Source organism: Macrobrachium rosenbergii, chromosome 26, assembly GCF_040412425.1.
Source record: "Macrobrachium rosenbergii isolate ZJJX-2024 chromosome 26, ASM4041242v1, whole genome shotgun sequence".
Lineage (NCBI taxonomy): Eukaryota > Metazoa > Arthropoda > Malacostraca > Decapoda > Palaemonidae > Macrobrachium > Macrobrachium rosenbergii.
This window is the reverse complement of record NC_089766.1, coordinates 39,515,838-39,530,761: the sequence shown is the minus strand read 5'-3', so window position 1 is coordinate 39,530,761 and position 14,924 is coordinate 39,515,838.

The following is a 14,924-nucleotide window of genomic DNA, read 5'->3' as shown; positions in this document are numbered from 1 at the left end:
AAATGATGGTTACTGCTTCCTTTACATTGTATGAACGCAAGAAGGTTGTAATTGATGTGAACATTACCAAAGGAGATATTATCTTAAAGAGTGAAATGCATAACAACAAAAACTAAAGCTAATATAATCTTATGATAGCAAAATTATTATACTAATATTTGTCGAATATCTTCGAGAAGTATGCAACAGGATCAGTACCCAAGTTGCCTTTCTGCAACAGTGCAGCTCTTGCCCTCAGAATACTAGCATCTAATATGAATACAAATTCCAGATCAAAGTTGGTACTTTCAGAGCAGGGGTTCAACTACTTGAGAAAATCAAATCCTTTATAGCATCAAGAAGGCTTTGCATATATTCTATCCTTCTCTATGAGGTGCCTTAAGGACGATAAAACAGTGGAATAATTTGCAAATTTAGGATCATTTGCTATTTTCCTAGAAATACGAACCTTGAATTGTTTATACTGATGCATATTTGGCGAAAGCTGGTTTGGGAATTGACACTTGGTAACAAGGTAGTTAACTAGCTGCGGGGTTTTACACGCCAAGCGAAGCCATATCCTACAACATTTCATGAATCCCTCCTGCCCCAAGTTACTCCTTGAAGACCAGCCATCAGAAATACAGAGGTCAGTGTCGGGAAGAACGTTTACAACTCCATGTAGTCATTTTAAGTGTCACTGTTAATGATGATACTATCGGATTGTGGCTTTTCCATCCAGGGCTTTTGCCAGTTGATTATCAAATGGTTGAGTGTTGTTCGGGCACCGATCGTGCTAAATGGCATCACTTTATATTGAAACTTCTGCTGAGGAACTACAAATGCTAAACCTCTAGTAAATCACATTTGGTGATGTATATAGCTAGATGTCGTTAATACACAGAAAGGGAAACGAGTCAGAATTGGTGACTCGATTCCCTTAGTGGTGGTCAGCGTAGAAGTGACCTCCCCGTTAGCCTTTCCAGCGAGCATGCAAGGAAATGTCCATTTTGATGAGCTGGATGTAGAACGTCTTTGGAGAGCATTTTATAGCTGTACTGACATACATTGTACAATAGTATCAAGTTAAAAACCAAAACTACGTGAAGTAACTTGGAATCATCTGTGGCAGAACCTGTTGAAATTCTCTCTCTTTGTAAAATATAGTAAATCCTCTATTTTCCATAATTAAGTAACTGGGAAAATTTAAACCAACCCCTATGAGTCTTTGTTGATGTTCCCTTCCCCGATAGCATATTCCCGAGAGGTATACTAGTACCGCACCAGCCCTGGTTTTCTTGCCATGCCCATAGGTTAGGTTAGGTTAGATATAAACACAGCGGTAATTTGGGTGTGGGAAACGTAATGAGATTATTTTCTAGAAAATTCTATGGTTAGATATTAAGATATGGCATCCCGCTTTTTTCAGGGAACGGTCCCGGGCTGTGCAATACTCGGTTACATCTCGGGAAAATGCTTCCCGATATCTACTTCGTCTCACTTAACGCCAAATGCTTTTTCATGAAACACTTAAGAGATTCTATGAAACCTAAATTGTTGGAACCGAAAACCAGTGAGTTTTCCAATTTTTTCTAATTGTGGAAAGCATGCAAAAGCTTAAGCTATTCTGACAGTAAAATGTCAGCTGCACAGTTTTGCTGTCAGTACAGAAAAGAAGAGCTACCCAGCAGTTCTCAGCTTCTGCTGTTTTCTATGAAGGAATGAATATACTGCCTCACAGAAAACCTGCATTAATGAGGGGCCAGTTGTGTGGTTGTAGGAATTTAGATGTAACGACATAGAACACATGGTCTGTAAGGATTTCTCTTCACAATAATTTAAAGAACACAGAATTAAAGGTCATCAAAATATTAAAACAGATTTAGTTAGTCTTTACTTTATAAATGACGCGAAAGAATCCGTGAATCTTTCATTATCTCTGTTATAAATAAAGAAGCGAAAATGATTAGAAAAATCGCCTGTGCCTATCCCAGAGCGGTTGAGAAACAAGAAAACTTGAGCTTGCTAAAGAATGCCTTGAACTGCTCATGCCTGCATTGTTCTTTCTTGTGATGGAGGAATTATATATTTTAGAATTCAGCTTATCTTTGCAAAACAGAGAAAATAAAATAAAGTCTAGGGCATTTGGCTGGGCTTGAATGTAGTTCGAAGGAGAAATGTGTATTTGATTTGCTAGTGGAGTGTTTGCTGGTGATAACTGGCACAACTAAGACGAAAGAAAAGTTAGTCATTACACAGAATTAAAGAAAAAAGAATAACACATTCAGGGAATGAATATTAGTGTTTTGTGTGCCATTAATACTTTGGGTAGCTGACAAGATACAAATTAGTTAGTCCAAGGATTTTTTAAAGTAGAACCAAGTGTGGCAGAAGAAGATAATTTTGTCTTAGTGAAGCAATGAATGGCGAGTGGAAGCGGTTTCGAGGAGTCTGAGTCTGCATTTAGAGTCTGAATCTGGATTTAGTGGATTGTGAATCTGCATTTAGAGTCTGAATCTGGATTTAGTGGATTGTGAATCTGCATTTAGAGTCTGAATCTGGATTTAGTGGATTGTGAATCTGCATTTAGAGTCTGAATCTGGATTTAGTGGATTGTGAATCTGCATTTAGAGGTGCCTGAACCTGCATTTAGAGGAGTTTGAATCTACATTTCACTAGGTAAAGAACAAAAGCGAGGTGGTTGTGCTGGGCGATGTAAATGCAGGGGAAGGCAACAAAGGAAGTGAAATTAGGCTGATAAGTATGAAGGACATAGAGTAAACGAATGAGTAGAATATAGAATTTAGGCCAAAGGCCAAGAGCTGGGACCTATCAGGTCATTCAGCGCTAAAAGGGAAATTTACAGTAAGCAGGTTTGCGAGGTGTAGCAGGAGGAGAACCTTGCAGTTGCACTATGAAACAATTGTTAGAGAGGGTGGAAAGTCAGATGGAATAAAGAGTATGTGAACGGAAGTATAGTAAAAGGAATGAAAGAGGTTGCAGCTAGGGGCCGAAGGGACGCTGCAAAGACCCTTAAGTAATGCCTACAGTGCACCACATGAGGTGCACTGACGACACTACCCTCCTAACGAGACAGAATGAACGAGAATGAGGAAATCCGTTCTCATCAAACACAGCTGTTATCGCTCAGAAGACTGTGTCGTTGTGAATTAGTCGCAGTTTCTCCATCTTCCTGCATCACACCAAAGCTTCTTGGGGCTGTGGAGTGGGACAGGCATAACAATGAGTCCAGCAGTTGGAAACCGAAGAGGCCGGAATGAATCACTTTTTTATAGATGCAAAAGGTTCTTGCGTTGAGAAAGGAATTTCATTTTCATCTCAGTGTTCGCACTTGGTTTCCGTTGTTATTCTTTTAAATATAATAAACGTATTTTCAAGTTTTATGCCTTACCGAAGGCAAAGATGGACACTGAAGAACAAATGTGTTGTTACTTTGAACAGTGTTGATGAATATGTATTAAAGTCACCTAAATTGCATATAAAATTCTGTTTAATTATACCTGGTGGTTAATTGTTTGGAATTTTTCTGTACAAGTTCAGCATTGAGGTATGAAGGACCTTATGTTTAATTTCTGTGAAGAAGGATTAGCACCCCCCACACACACGTATGTATGTATGTGTGTAAATAAAGTATGTGTGTACTTGTGTATTTATTTATTTAACTAGTTTTAGTTTGCAACAAATAAACAAACTCACACCAAGTACAGAAAAACGGAGGTTCTAGTGAATCATGTATTAAACACTGCAAATGTAGCATGATGGAATAAAAGTCAGTTTTATACAACGAAGCTTCAATATGCTCAGGGATTAAAATTAAAGTTTCTCTCTCTCTCTCTCTCTCTCTGCTTAGTAATCCGATGATATTTACAGCTTAGGTTTTAAAAGCAGCTATTTTCGTTCAGCACTTTGTGTTATTGTGCATTCGTCTTCATATTTCCTATTCCCTACACGCACTGGAATGGTTTTGTGGTATGGCAGGGGCATGAACAAGTGAAAGAACGAGAATCGAGTACTTTCTTTTAGAAGCAAATAAAAAATTTTTCCTGATGCAACACACCCATTTGTATGCTTCGTAAAATAAGAAACTGGTCGCAGAAAAAAGAAACTTCGTGACATTAGGCTGTTCCCTAAATGGTTTTGCTTAAATCTTGTCTCTTCTATTCAAAGTTTGGTAGTTTTATTTTCGTACGTAACTGTTATTTTCACTATCCTTCACGAACAGCCATTAGAGTAATGAATTTGAAATCTGTTGCTTTGGAGGTTCGTGCCAAGTCGTTTAATGTCTGAAAAATATTTCTGTATTTCCCGATCGTTCAAGTTAACAAGATTAAGAAATCTCCGTAAGAGGATAATGCCGTCACTGCGCGTCATGCGGTCCACTGTAGGCGTTACTTACGGTTCTTTGCAGCGTCCCTTCGGCTCCTAGCTGCAACCCCTTTCATTCTTTGTATTTTACCTCCGTTCATATTCTCTTTCTTCCATCTTACTTTCTACCCTCTCTAACAGTTGTTTCACAGTGCAACTGCTTTGAGGTTTTCCTCCTGTTACGCCTTTGTAACCTTTTTTTCTCAATTTTCCTTTCAGTGCTGAATGACCGCATAGGTTCCAGGGCTTGGCTTTTGGTCTAACTTGTATTCTATTATTATTCAGGCGGTTTGAACTAGCATCCACGAAGCTTGGAGTTTCAAACACACAGTATTGCCGACCACGCCACGACAGAAACCCAATTTTTTCTCCTGCTCAGAAGCTAACGTGACGTATTTATCTACCAGCTGTCAGCTTTGAGCGTATCTTTACAGAAAACTGTGAAACAACTGTTAGAGAGGGTAGAAAGTAAGATGGAAGAAAGAGAATATGAACGGAGGTAAAATACAAAGAATGAAAGGGGTTGCAGCTAGGGGCTGAAGGGACGCTGCAAAGAACCGTAAGTAACGCCTACAGTGCACCGCATGAGGTGCAGTGACGGCACTGTTCTCTTACGGAGATTTCTTTATCTTGTTAACTTGAACGATCGGGAAATACATAAATATTTCTCAGACATTAAACGACTTTGCACGAACCTCCAAAGCAAGAGATTTTAAATTTATTACTCTAATGGCTGTTTGTGAGGGATAGTGAAAATAACAGTTATGTAAGAAAATAAAACTACCAAACTTTGAATATACATATATATATATATATATATATATATATATATATATATATATATATATATATATATATATATATGTGTGTGTGTGTGTGTGTGTGTGTGTGTGTGTGTGTGTGAGAGAGAGAGAGAGAGAGAGAGAGAGAGAGAGGAGAGAGAGAGAGAGAGAGAGAGAACGGTAATAAAATTACCTGCTAGCCTGCATGCAGACGTTCGGTTTGGGAAAATGACACCAACAAATATCAAATCTCTAAAAACATGTGATGGATAACAGCAGCCATCAGGGAAGCGAGTGACTCAAAATAAACATTGAATTTGCACAAAAGCGACATTAAATTCTCTTGAAAATCAGAGGCACTGAACGAGTCGCATCATGCAGGTGATTTGTCTTCTTTTTGTTTTGCAATGAGCCTTTATTTAGGTACAACTGATTTGGGCAGGATTTTGTATATGAGAGTAATTGACGGACATATTTTTATTAAATTTATGGCGTTTTAATAATTTTTGAGGATGATTATAAAAATGAAATATCTGACTTTTCTAATGATTTTTAAATTCCTTCTCTCACACAAAAATACTTTTCATCCTCGAGTTTATGCACTGACGTAGTCTCTCTCTCGCTCTCTCTCTCTGTCTCTCTCTCTCCTTCATGCTTTTTACAGTCATACCGAAATAACCTGTTTGAAGATTCTTAATGCATGGAAGATATGATTAGTTTTCTCGGATTATGAGAGAGAGAGAGAGAGAGAGAGAGAGAGAGAGAGAGAGAGAGAGAGAGAGAGAGAGAGAGAGAGAGAGAGAGAGAGTTTTTCATGTCATGCTATTCATCAATACATCTCTCTGACTAATCTTCGAGGTCAAGGCGATTCTGGTCTGGCCTAATGTCAGGATCAACAAGATTTGCCCCATTAATCATTATATCATTATAAGGCTTTTACTTACACTTTGCTTAAAGAATCACTACCTTTACTCCGGTTATATTGAAGTTTTGTGATTGAATTAAACATTTTTTTTCTGGCCGTCCAAATTTCATTCATCTTTTGAAGTTATGACTTGATTTATTTATTTATGTATTTATTTACTTATTCACTGTTATTTATTCATTTATTATTATTATTATTATTATTATTATTATTATTATTATTATTATTATTATTATTATTATTATTATTATTATTATTATCGGCAAAGAAATCCACAACAGTATAAATATAATACATATTAGAAAAATATATAGAAACGAGAGATTTCGAGAACCTGCTTAATTCTCCTTCTCAACCTAACTAAAATATGAAAGCTGTCATGACAGTGGAGAGTTTTGACCAAAAAAATATAATAATAATAATTAAAACTTTAACATGCAGAAGAAAACCGGTCGTAATTTAAAAATGGGCAACTTCGTCCGTCAGGCAATACCGTCGTTCTCCGTAAATAAACCAGCTAACCTCCTCGAGCGTCTAAGTGATATTATTATTATTATTATTATTATTATTATTATTATTATTATTATTATTATTTTATGTATTTCCCTGGATTTCTATTTTCGTAAGGTGCTTTACAGGCCGGAAACGGACCCCAACAGGACTTATTGTCATGGCGGTCCCACTCCACAACAACATCCAAGTAAAAGAAGGCGACAGGAAAAATGGAGAGGAATCTGCAATGAAGCAACGTCTGGATGATAATGGCGACTGCCCGAATCGAGGTTGGAAATAGCCTCAGTTTACACAGGAGGAAGAAAGTAATCTCTGTTACTCAGGAGGAGGAAAGTAATCTCATCTCTGTTACTCAGGAGGAGGAAAGTAATCTCTGTTACACAGGAGGAGAAAATTAATCCCTTTACAAACGATAATTCCTGACCTGTTGAAAGGAAATTGACATTCTTTTAAAGTTAGGAACTCTTAATGTGATTGATCATATATATGACTTGTGCAATCTATTAGTGGGAGAAGTTTTGACAAGGTTGAGAATACAGATTTATTGAAATCACCGGAAATTTGCAGAATTCTGAGCCCTACTTCTTATAAGATTCATGACAAAAAAATGGTGGTTATTATTTCCCATACCATTAATAAACACAAGGGGTTGTGACTGATGTGAACATTACCAGAGGAGTTATTGTCAAATGTTTTTTTAGCATCAAGAAGGCTTTGAAGGTTTTATATTCTTCTTAACGAGGTGTGTTAAGGGTGTTGCAACATTGGAAAAATTGCAAGTTTAAGGTCATTGCATTTTTCCCAGAAATACGAACCTGAAGTTCTTTATAAGGATATACCTTTGGCGAAAGTTGGTTTGGTCACTGATACATGGTAACAAGGTAGTTAACTAAAATCGAGGTTGTGCAGGGCAACCAAGGCCATGGCCCACAACATTTCATAAATACTGCATATTACTGTGTCATGCCCCAAGTCACTGCATGAAAGATTGAACATCACAAATACAGAGGCCAGTATTGGAAAAGAACGCGTACATACTCTGTATTCGTCCTAGGTATCACGGTTAATGCTGATAATAACGGGTAGTGACTTTTCTATCCAGGCCTTGTACCAGTTGGTTATCAATTATTGGATGTTGTTGGGAAATTCTTGATAGCAAATAGCATCACAAATTATTCAAGCATTTGTTGGGGAATTACAAATGCTGGACCTTTATTGGCCTAATCTTGAGGGGAACACACCTGTTATGATGTAACTAGTGAGCCTGATTATATCAACACAGAAGTCGTCAAGACACAGAAAGGGAAACGAGTCAGAATTTGTGACTTGATTCACTTTAGACTAAAGTACTAAAGTCCCCCTCCAGCCTTTCCAGTGAGTGTGCAAGGCAATATCCATTCTGATGAGCTGTTTTAGTGGAGCGGGTAACTACAAAAAAATAGGGGAAAAGTGCAAAATGGTGATACAAGCATGAAACTTGGCTCAACTATTCTTCTTGTCCCTTGGTCATTATCAACCTCCGGCCACACAAAATTTTGTCATTTTCCAAGATGGCCAACAGGTTTTCAAAATGGCGTCCTGTGGAAATTTGAATACTGGTATTTAATTGATTAATCACATTCAAATCCCTAAGTCACTCCCAGTTTATAATAAAATATTAAAAAAACCTTTATATATGTAGATACATCATTTCTCAGCATAGAAATATCCAAGATGGCTGTCACTATATCAAAAATGTCTGCCAAAATGCCAAAAATTGGTACTTAAGCTCATATATGAGGCTAAAGGTTGGGTAATACATGGATTCGGGGTAACTTCAGCCTGATCAGTTCATTTTTTGTAGATTAGAAATCAATTAATCCCCAGTTAATTAATTTTCATCCTCATTTAGAAAAAAAAATGGGTAATAAGCTTAATGTAAAAGTGTAATAGTGTAGTGTTACTGTACTACCAGGGCACACTGGTTGACACTATAGCTGTGAAACTCAGCATGAGGTTCACTGCTAGCTAATGGCAGAGATTTGTTACTAGTTTCCCAAATGCTGTTTAGCTAGCCCCACTTCAAAGTTAGGCAGCTGCACCTGAATTGACAGGATGTGCCAGCGTGGGAGAGCCGAGCCAAGGAAGATGGGGCTTTAGTCTTCTGGATGGTGTACAGATCACATGGGAATTAAATAGCATTGGATGAATGACATATCTGAGCCTAGTTATATCCCATATCTGAGAGCGCATATATGTTACAGCATATAGGTGGTAAAAGGATAAACCCTTGGCCTATAGAACAAAAACAATGGCAGGACAATCTTGGAGGTCAACGTCTTTCCTGAAGGGAGATAGTATGACTAAATGGAAGCTTTGTTGCTTGTGCCAAAAGAACACATGTGAAAGACTAGTTGATGCATCTGGTGCTGGCTATGTTACCCTTGCTACAAACATTCCTGGATTCTAAGTTAAATGCAATGCCTATACCATTTCATCCAAAAAGACTTGATGAAGGTGATGGAATTCTGCAGACCTTTGAAAATAACAAAGCAACATATCATGAATCATGTATGCTGAAGTTCAAAACAACAAAACTAGAAAGGAAAAGGAAGTCATTGTGTAAGACAAAAGAGGAAGATGATGCCCCCATCAGCAAAATTCACACGTAGTAGCCAGAAGGCAGATGAAGAAGATGCAGAAGAATCTAAGACTGAGAAAGAAGGAATATGCTTTATTTGTGACCAACCAGCACCAATCAAAGATTTACGATTGGCCATGACACTGTCTTTACATGAAAAGCTGCAACGATGTGCCACAAACCTACTAGATGAGAAACTTCTGGCCAAGCTTAGTGCTGGAGATATTGTTTCTCAGGACCATATGTATCACCCACCTTGTCTGACAGGTGTGTACAACAGGGAAAGGGCCTGGCTAAATCCCCAGAAAATTGGAGATGATTATGTACAGTGCAGACAAGAGGCATGTGCCCATGCTTATGCTGAGCTTGAGATGTACATAAGAGACACACAGTTGACTACAGATGGGTGCTGCTAATTTACAATGGTAGAACTTCATGATCTGTACAAACAAAGACTGGAACAGCTAAATGTTGATGCTTCCTTTGTGCACCGAACACGGTTGAAACAACAGATACTTGCCCGCATCCCAGAACTGGAGGACTTTAAAAAGGGAAGAGAAATTTGGTTTGCCTACAAAAGGAAAATGGGAGAAGCCCTAGCCATGGCATGTGACTACAATGACTACTAATCGTGGCCAAAGCAGCTAAGATATTGAGAAAAGAGATGCTTCACATGAGATAGAATTTGATGGAACCTTAACAGCAGACACTAGAAGAGAATCTGTGCCACCAAGTTTGTTTGAATTTGTAAGTATGCTACAAAACGGGGCGATATAAAATCCCAACTTAAATATGGAACCTCATCTACTGATCTAGCTTTAGCACAAATTTTGCACTTCAACTGTTGAAAGAATCCAGCATCTTCAACATTCTCCAGACATTCCAAGTCAAGAGAACCTCCATTTCCAATATATATAGGTTTCCTGGTCTTTGCAAAAACCAGGAAGCGCCAATTAATTGATACATTCCATCACCATGGAATCAGCATCAGCTGTGATAGGGTTCTGGAACTGACTAAAGGGTTAGGAGAAGCAGTTGTAACAAGGGCTGTGGAGGAAGAAGTAGTTTGTCCCATTACACTAAGAAAAGGGCTCTTTACAACTTGTGCTCTTGACAATCTGGACCATAATCAAGTGCCACAATTGCACAAACATCCTTCCATGGGACAGGTATATCTTTGTTTCAGCATCTGAGCACTGATGAAAAGGATGAACACAGACACTTGGACCAAATCATCCAAACTAGAACAAAGTAAAAAAAAGTACATTCTCTTCCTGAATATCAAACAAATGTACCTCCTGCTCACTTTAAAAATGGGAATCCCCTTCCTTCATCCAGTGGAAGTGCAGGACAACAACAGGTTGTGCTTTCAAGGTATATTTCTCTTGAGTATGAATGGCTTGAGAAAGTCAGTCTGTTGAACAGGAGTGAAAATGCTCTGTCCATATCTTGGGCAGCACCTCACACTTCTCAGAAGCGACAGGCCCCATTTGAAATAAGCTTGTCATCAATGTTTGGACAAACTATGGATTAAATTTGGTAGAGGAACAGACATTGAGGTGGATACCTATCCGTGAAATTGCAGCAGCCATGGGACCAAAAGCCTCAGCCCTTCCCTTTTTCCATGCATTTAGCAGGTGTGACACAGTGTCTGCCTTTCATGGTAAGGGGAAGAAGTCTGCATGGCAAATATGAACAGTGTTTCAGCGTGCCACACCCACCTTCACCAAACTAAGTTCAACACCAGCAGCTGCAGAAGATGAAGACCGGAAAATTATTGAAAAGTTTGTGGTGCTAATGTACGACAGAAGCAGTTCATATAAAAATGTAAGTGAGGCTAGACTTGATCTCTTCGCAAGAAAGCAAAGAGCTTATGATTGCATTCCCCCTACAAGGACTGCTCTTAGAGAGCATTGCAAGAGAGCTGCCTTTCAAGCAGGGCACATCTGGTGCCAGTCTTTAGTATGTCATCCAGTTTTGCCCAGTCCAAGACACTGGGGATGGCAACAGATTGATGCTCTTAGAGAGCATTGCAAGAGAGCTGCCTTTCAAGCAGGGCACATTTAGTGCCAGTCTTTAGTATGTCATCTAGTTTTGCCCAGTCCAAGACACTGGGGATGGCAACAGATTGATGGCACCTGGTTTCCGTATTGGACAGATTTGCCAAGAACTGAATAATTGTGGCTGCAAAAAGGAATGCCAAGGCAGGTGCAAGTGCTACAAATCTGGACTTAGCTGCACAGCTCTCTGCAGCTGCACTTGCTAAAACTAACTGATACACAAAACGTATTGTTTTCTCTCAGGAGATACAAGCTTTTTTATCTTTGGCAGCCATTTTCGAAATATGGTGTTCATATGGTGACCATATTGGAAAGATGGGTTCACTTTATCTCTTCATGACAGTAAGGATGCCAAAATACAAATCCTCAATCTTCATATGGACAGTAAGCAACTTTTATAGGCTTATGAAATGAAAATATTTGAAATATACAGCAAATTTGCCGCCATTTTGGAAAAATGTCAGGCATCTTGGAAATAGCCAAATACTGAGGTGGTCGGAGGTTGATTTTGATTTATGGGGATAATAAGAGTTCTCATGCCAAATTTGTTGCTTGTATCACCATTTGCACTTTTTCCCCATTATCCCGCTTCACTCCTATTAGGAAACAGAAACTTACCGCCATGAACCACTCTCTCTAAACGAGATAAATCTCTGGCAGAAGCAGACATCCACACTGGAGAACAGTATTCCAGTAAAGGAAGTACAAATGACCTAAAACAAGTTGCACTGATTTTATCAGACATAAATATATGAGGCCTTACAAACAATACGTAACTTTCGTGCAGCATGTGCTGAAACTTTCATTAGATGTTTCTCAAAAGTTACACGAGTTAAAAGTTATACCTAGAAGAGTTAAAGCTTCAGACTCAATCAGCAAAGTTCCATCCACCTGAAGGGAGGATGGGGTGGGAAATCTGTACGAGATCTCCTAATCAAAAGTGTTTTCATTTTACTGGAGTTCAGCCTCGTGCCCCACCGACTACACCATTCCCTGAGCAAGTCCATGTCCTGATTGAGCTTCATTTCTGTTAAGTGGCGACTTTACTACACTCACAGGCCTACAACCACATGACTTGTATATATATACACTAAAAATAACAGTGGACCAAGAACACTGCCTGTGGAACTCCAGACACAACAGGTCTTGGTTCACTAAAGATCCCATCCACAGCAACTCGCTGCTGCCTACCTGTAAGGAAATCTTGAAGTAATCCTAAAACATATCCACTCACTCCAAAATCCTGAAGTTTATAAATAAGTGCCTTGTGATTTACTAAATCGAAAGCAGCACTAAAATCTATTTGAATTACTCTGCGTGACTCAAAACCCTTATCAAGGTTCCCTTGCAAATGGCAAATGAAGTCTGTGAACTACACTGGATTCAATGTCAACATTCCAATGATGAAACAATTAGCCATAGAGGGAAATATCCAAGGTACTTATGTTCCTTTTTCTGGGTAAGTTCAATGCCAATTAGTAAGCAAGAATAGGAGAAAAAGCTTAATTTGGTTTAATTATTTACTTTTACTGAGATTTATAGTTTCGTACAGTTTCTGGTGAAAACTAGTAAAACCAGCCCTCAAATCATAACCACTGAAAGAGAGCAAAACATGTTTCCTGGGTTACAGCACTTATGAGAGAAAATCAGCATTACAATCTGCTTATTCCATGTGTGACTGAGAGGTATCTTTTATTCATAAAGTAAAATGAGCAACCGATAAGACAAAATGGATCCTATGATACTATATGCATAGATCTTTCAGTTCTCATTATTGCCAAGTCTATGAAGTAAGTAACTTAGACACCAACACCAACGGCAGACACAGTAATGCCAATTGTTCCTGAAAGATAGATGACTGCACATATGAGGGTCAGTTTACCCCAATAGAAAACCAACTATCACATTCTAATCCAGTCTCTGGTGGAAGGTGGGGCAGCACATCTAATTATGCACAGTAAGATCAAATATGGCAGCTGGATAAACTGCGGGTGTGCCTAGTCAGCCATGCATAAAGATCCGCAATGGTGCTTTTAGGTCTTTTAGGATGGAACAAGCCACGACATCAAGAGAATGAGCCAGATTCAGCTCCTTACGAGAGTAAGTGGTGTAGAATGTTTAAAACTTAATGTTGTAGCTATGAGATAAACTCAATTTCAAAGCATAGTACTTCAGAAAAATAAGAGAGGTATATAGCAAATTATGTCCTGTCATCATGTCTAACTTGCTGGTAGCTCCTGTGTACTAATCCCACAACTTTCTCATCTGTGTTATAAATTGGCAGCTGTGCATTAGCAATTTGAAATAAATTTATGATAATCATAACTGGTGCAAATATGATGGTTTGATTCTCGAATAATTCTTTCCTTGGACTCGGATACCATACATTCAATTGTGTTTATATTTCAGTATTCAATAACAGGTCCAAGTATAAATAGTTTGCTGGGAAAAGTCAATTTCCCTTTGTAATCAGGCACAAATAATTTGCCAGTGATTTAGCTCACTGATGAATTCTATCAGTAATTGATTCCAGCAACAATATTAATTTACATGGATTGTTTCACTTTATAGAACATGTGTAATTGGCATTGATTTCAATGCTATTTTACCAATTTCTGCAACAATTTCTTTAAAACAATTAGTATATGGAAAGCAGAAAAGGGAGAGAAAGAAATATTGAGTATAGGTTTCCACAGTATCGAAAACTCAATAAACAAAGATTGACGTATGCACTGGTGCTGTATCATAGAGTAAATAAAAAAATTACTGAATTCTTTCACTCTAAAGATATATTACACTGCACGTGGAAACAAAACAACGGGGCAGGGGAGCAATGCACCATTTTCACCAAGGGAGAAGTCTCTGCCTCAAAACCTACCAAAAGAGAAATATATTGAGAGAGATTAATCAGAGAAATGTCTCTTCCATTCCATATTCATGACACGTTATGCCCCCTCGCAGAGATTGACACCTCCCGTGACTCTGGAACAAATCTGGGCCATAAAAAGTCAGCGTCTGGATAACACTTCTTCACTGCGCATTAGTATGATGTATGAGGTATGAAGTTTGGACCCTCTGTCTTTCCCCGGATTTATTCTCTTCTTTTCGTTCCCCACTTTCATTGTAAATCTGTGGATGCGGATGCGAATTAACATATTTCATTCTTCATTTATATATTTATACTGGCTGACCAATCCGGCGCTGCCCGGAAGAACTTTCAAGAACTCCTATCACTGAAAATACTTTTCTTTCCTGTGATCAATTATTCTGTCTTACATTCATTACTTTAAATAAAAATGACATATACATATATCTTGGCACTTATCTGATTAAAATGCTGAAAGAGAGAGAGAGAGAGAGAGAGAGAGAGAGAGAGAGAGAGAGAGAGAGAGAGAGAGAGAGAGAGAGAGAGAATGATTGACTTGCAGAGGCAAACATTCTCGGGTTCTTTCTAGCATGACTTGATGTTTAACTCCATTCATAATGGGAATTTAAAAATGAGAGAGAGAGAGAGAGAGAGAGAGAGAGAGAGAGAGAGAGAGAGAGAGAGAGAGAGAGAGAGAGAGAGAGAGAGAGTTTGGTGAAGTAGCTGCATGATGTTGAAGTTGGTAAGCATGGTGTTGCCAAACTACTTGATAATTAATTTCAGATCTCACAGC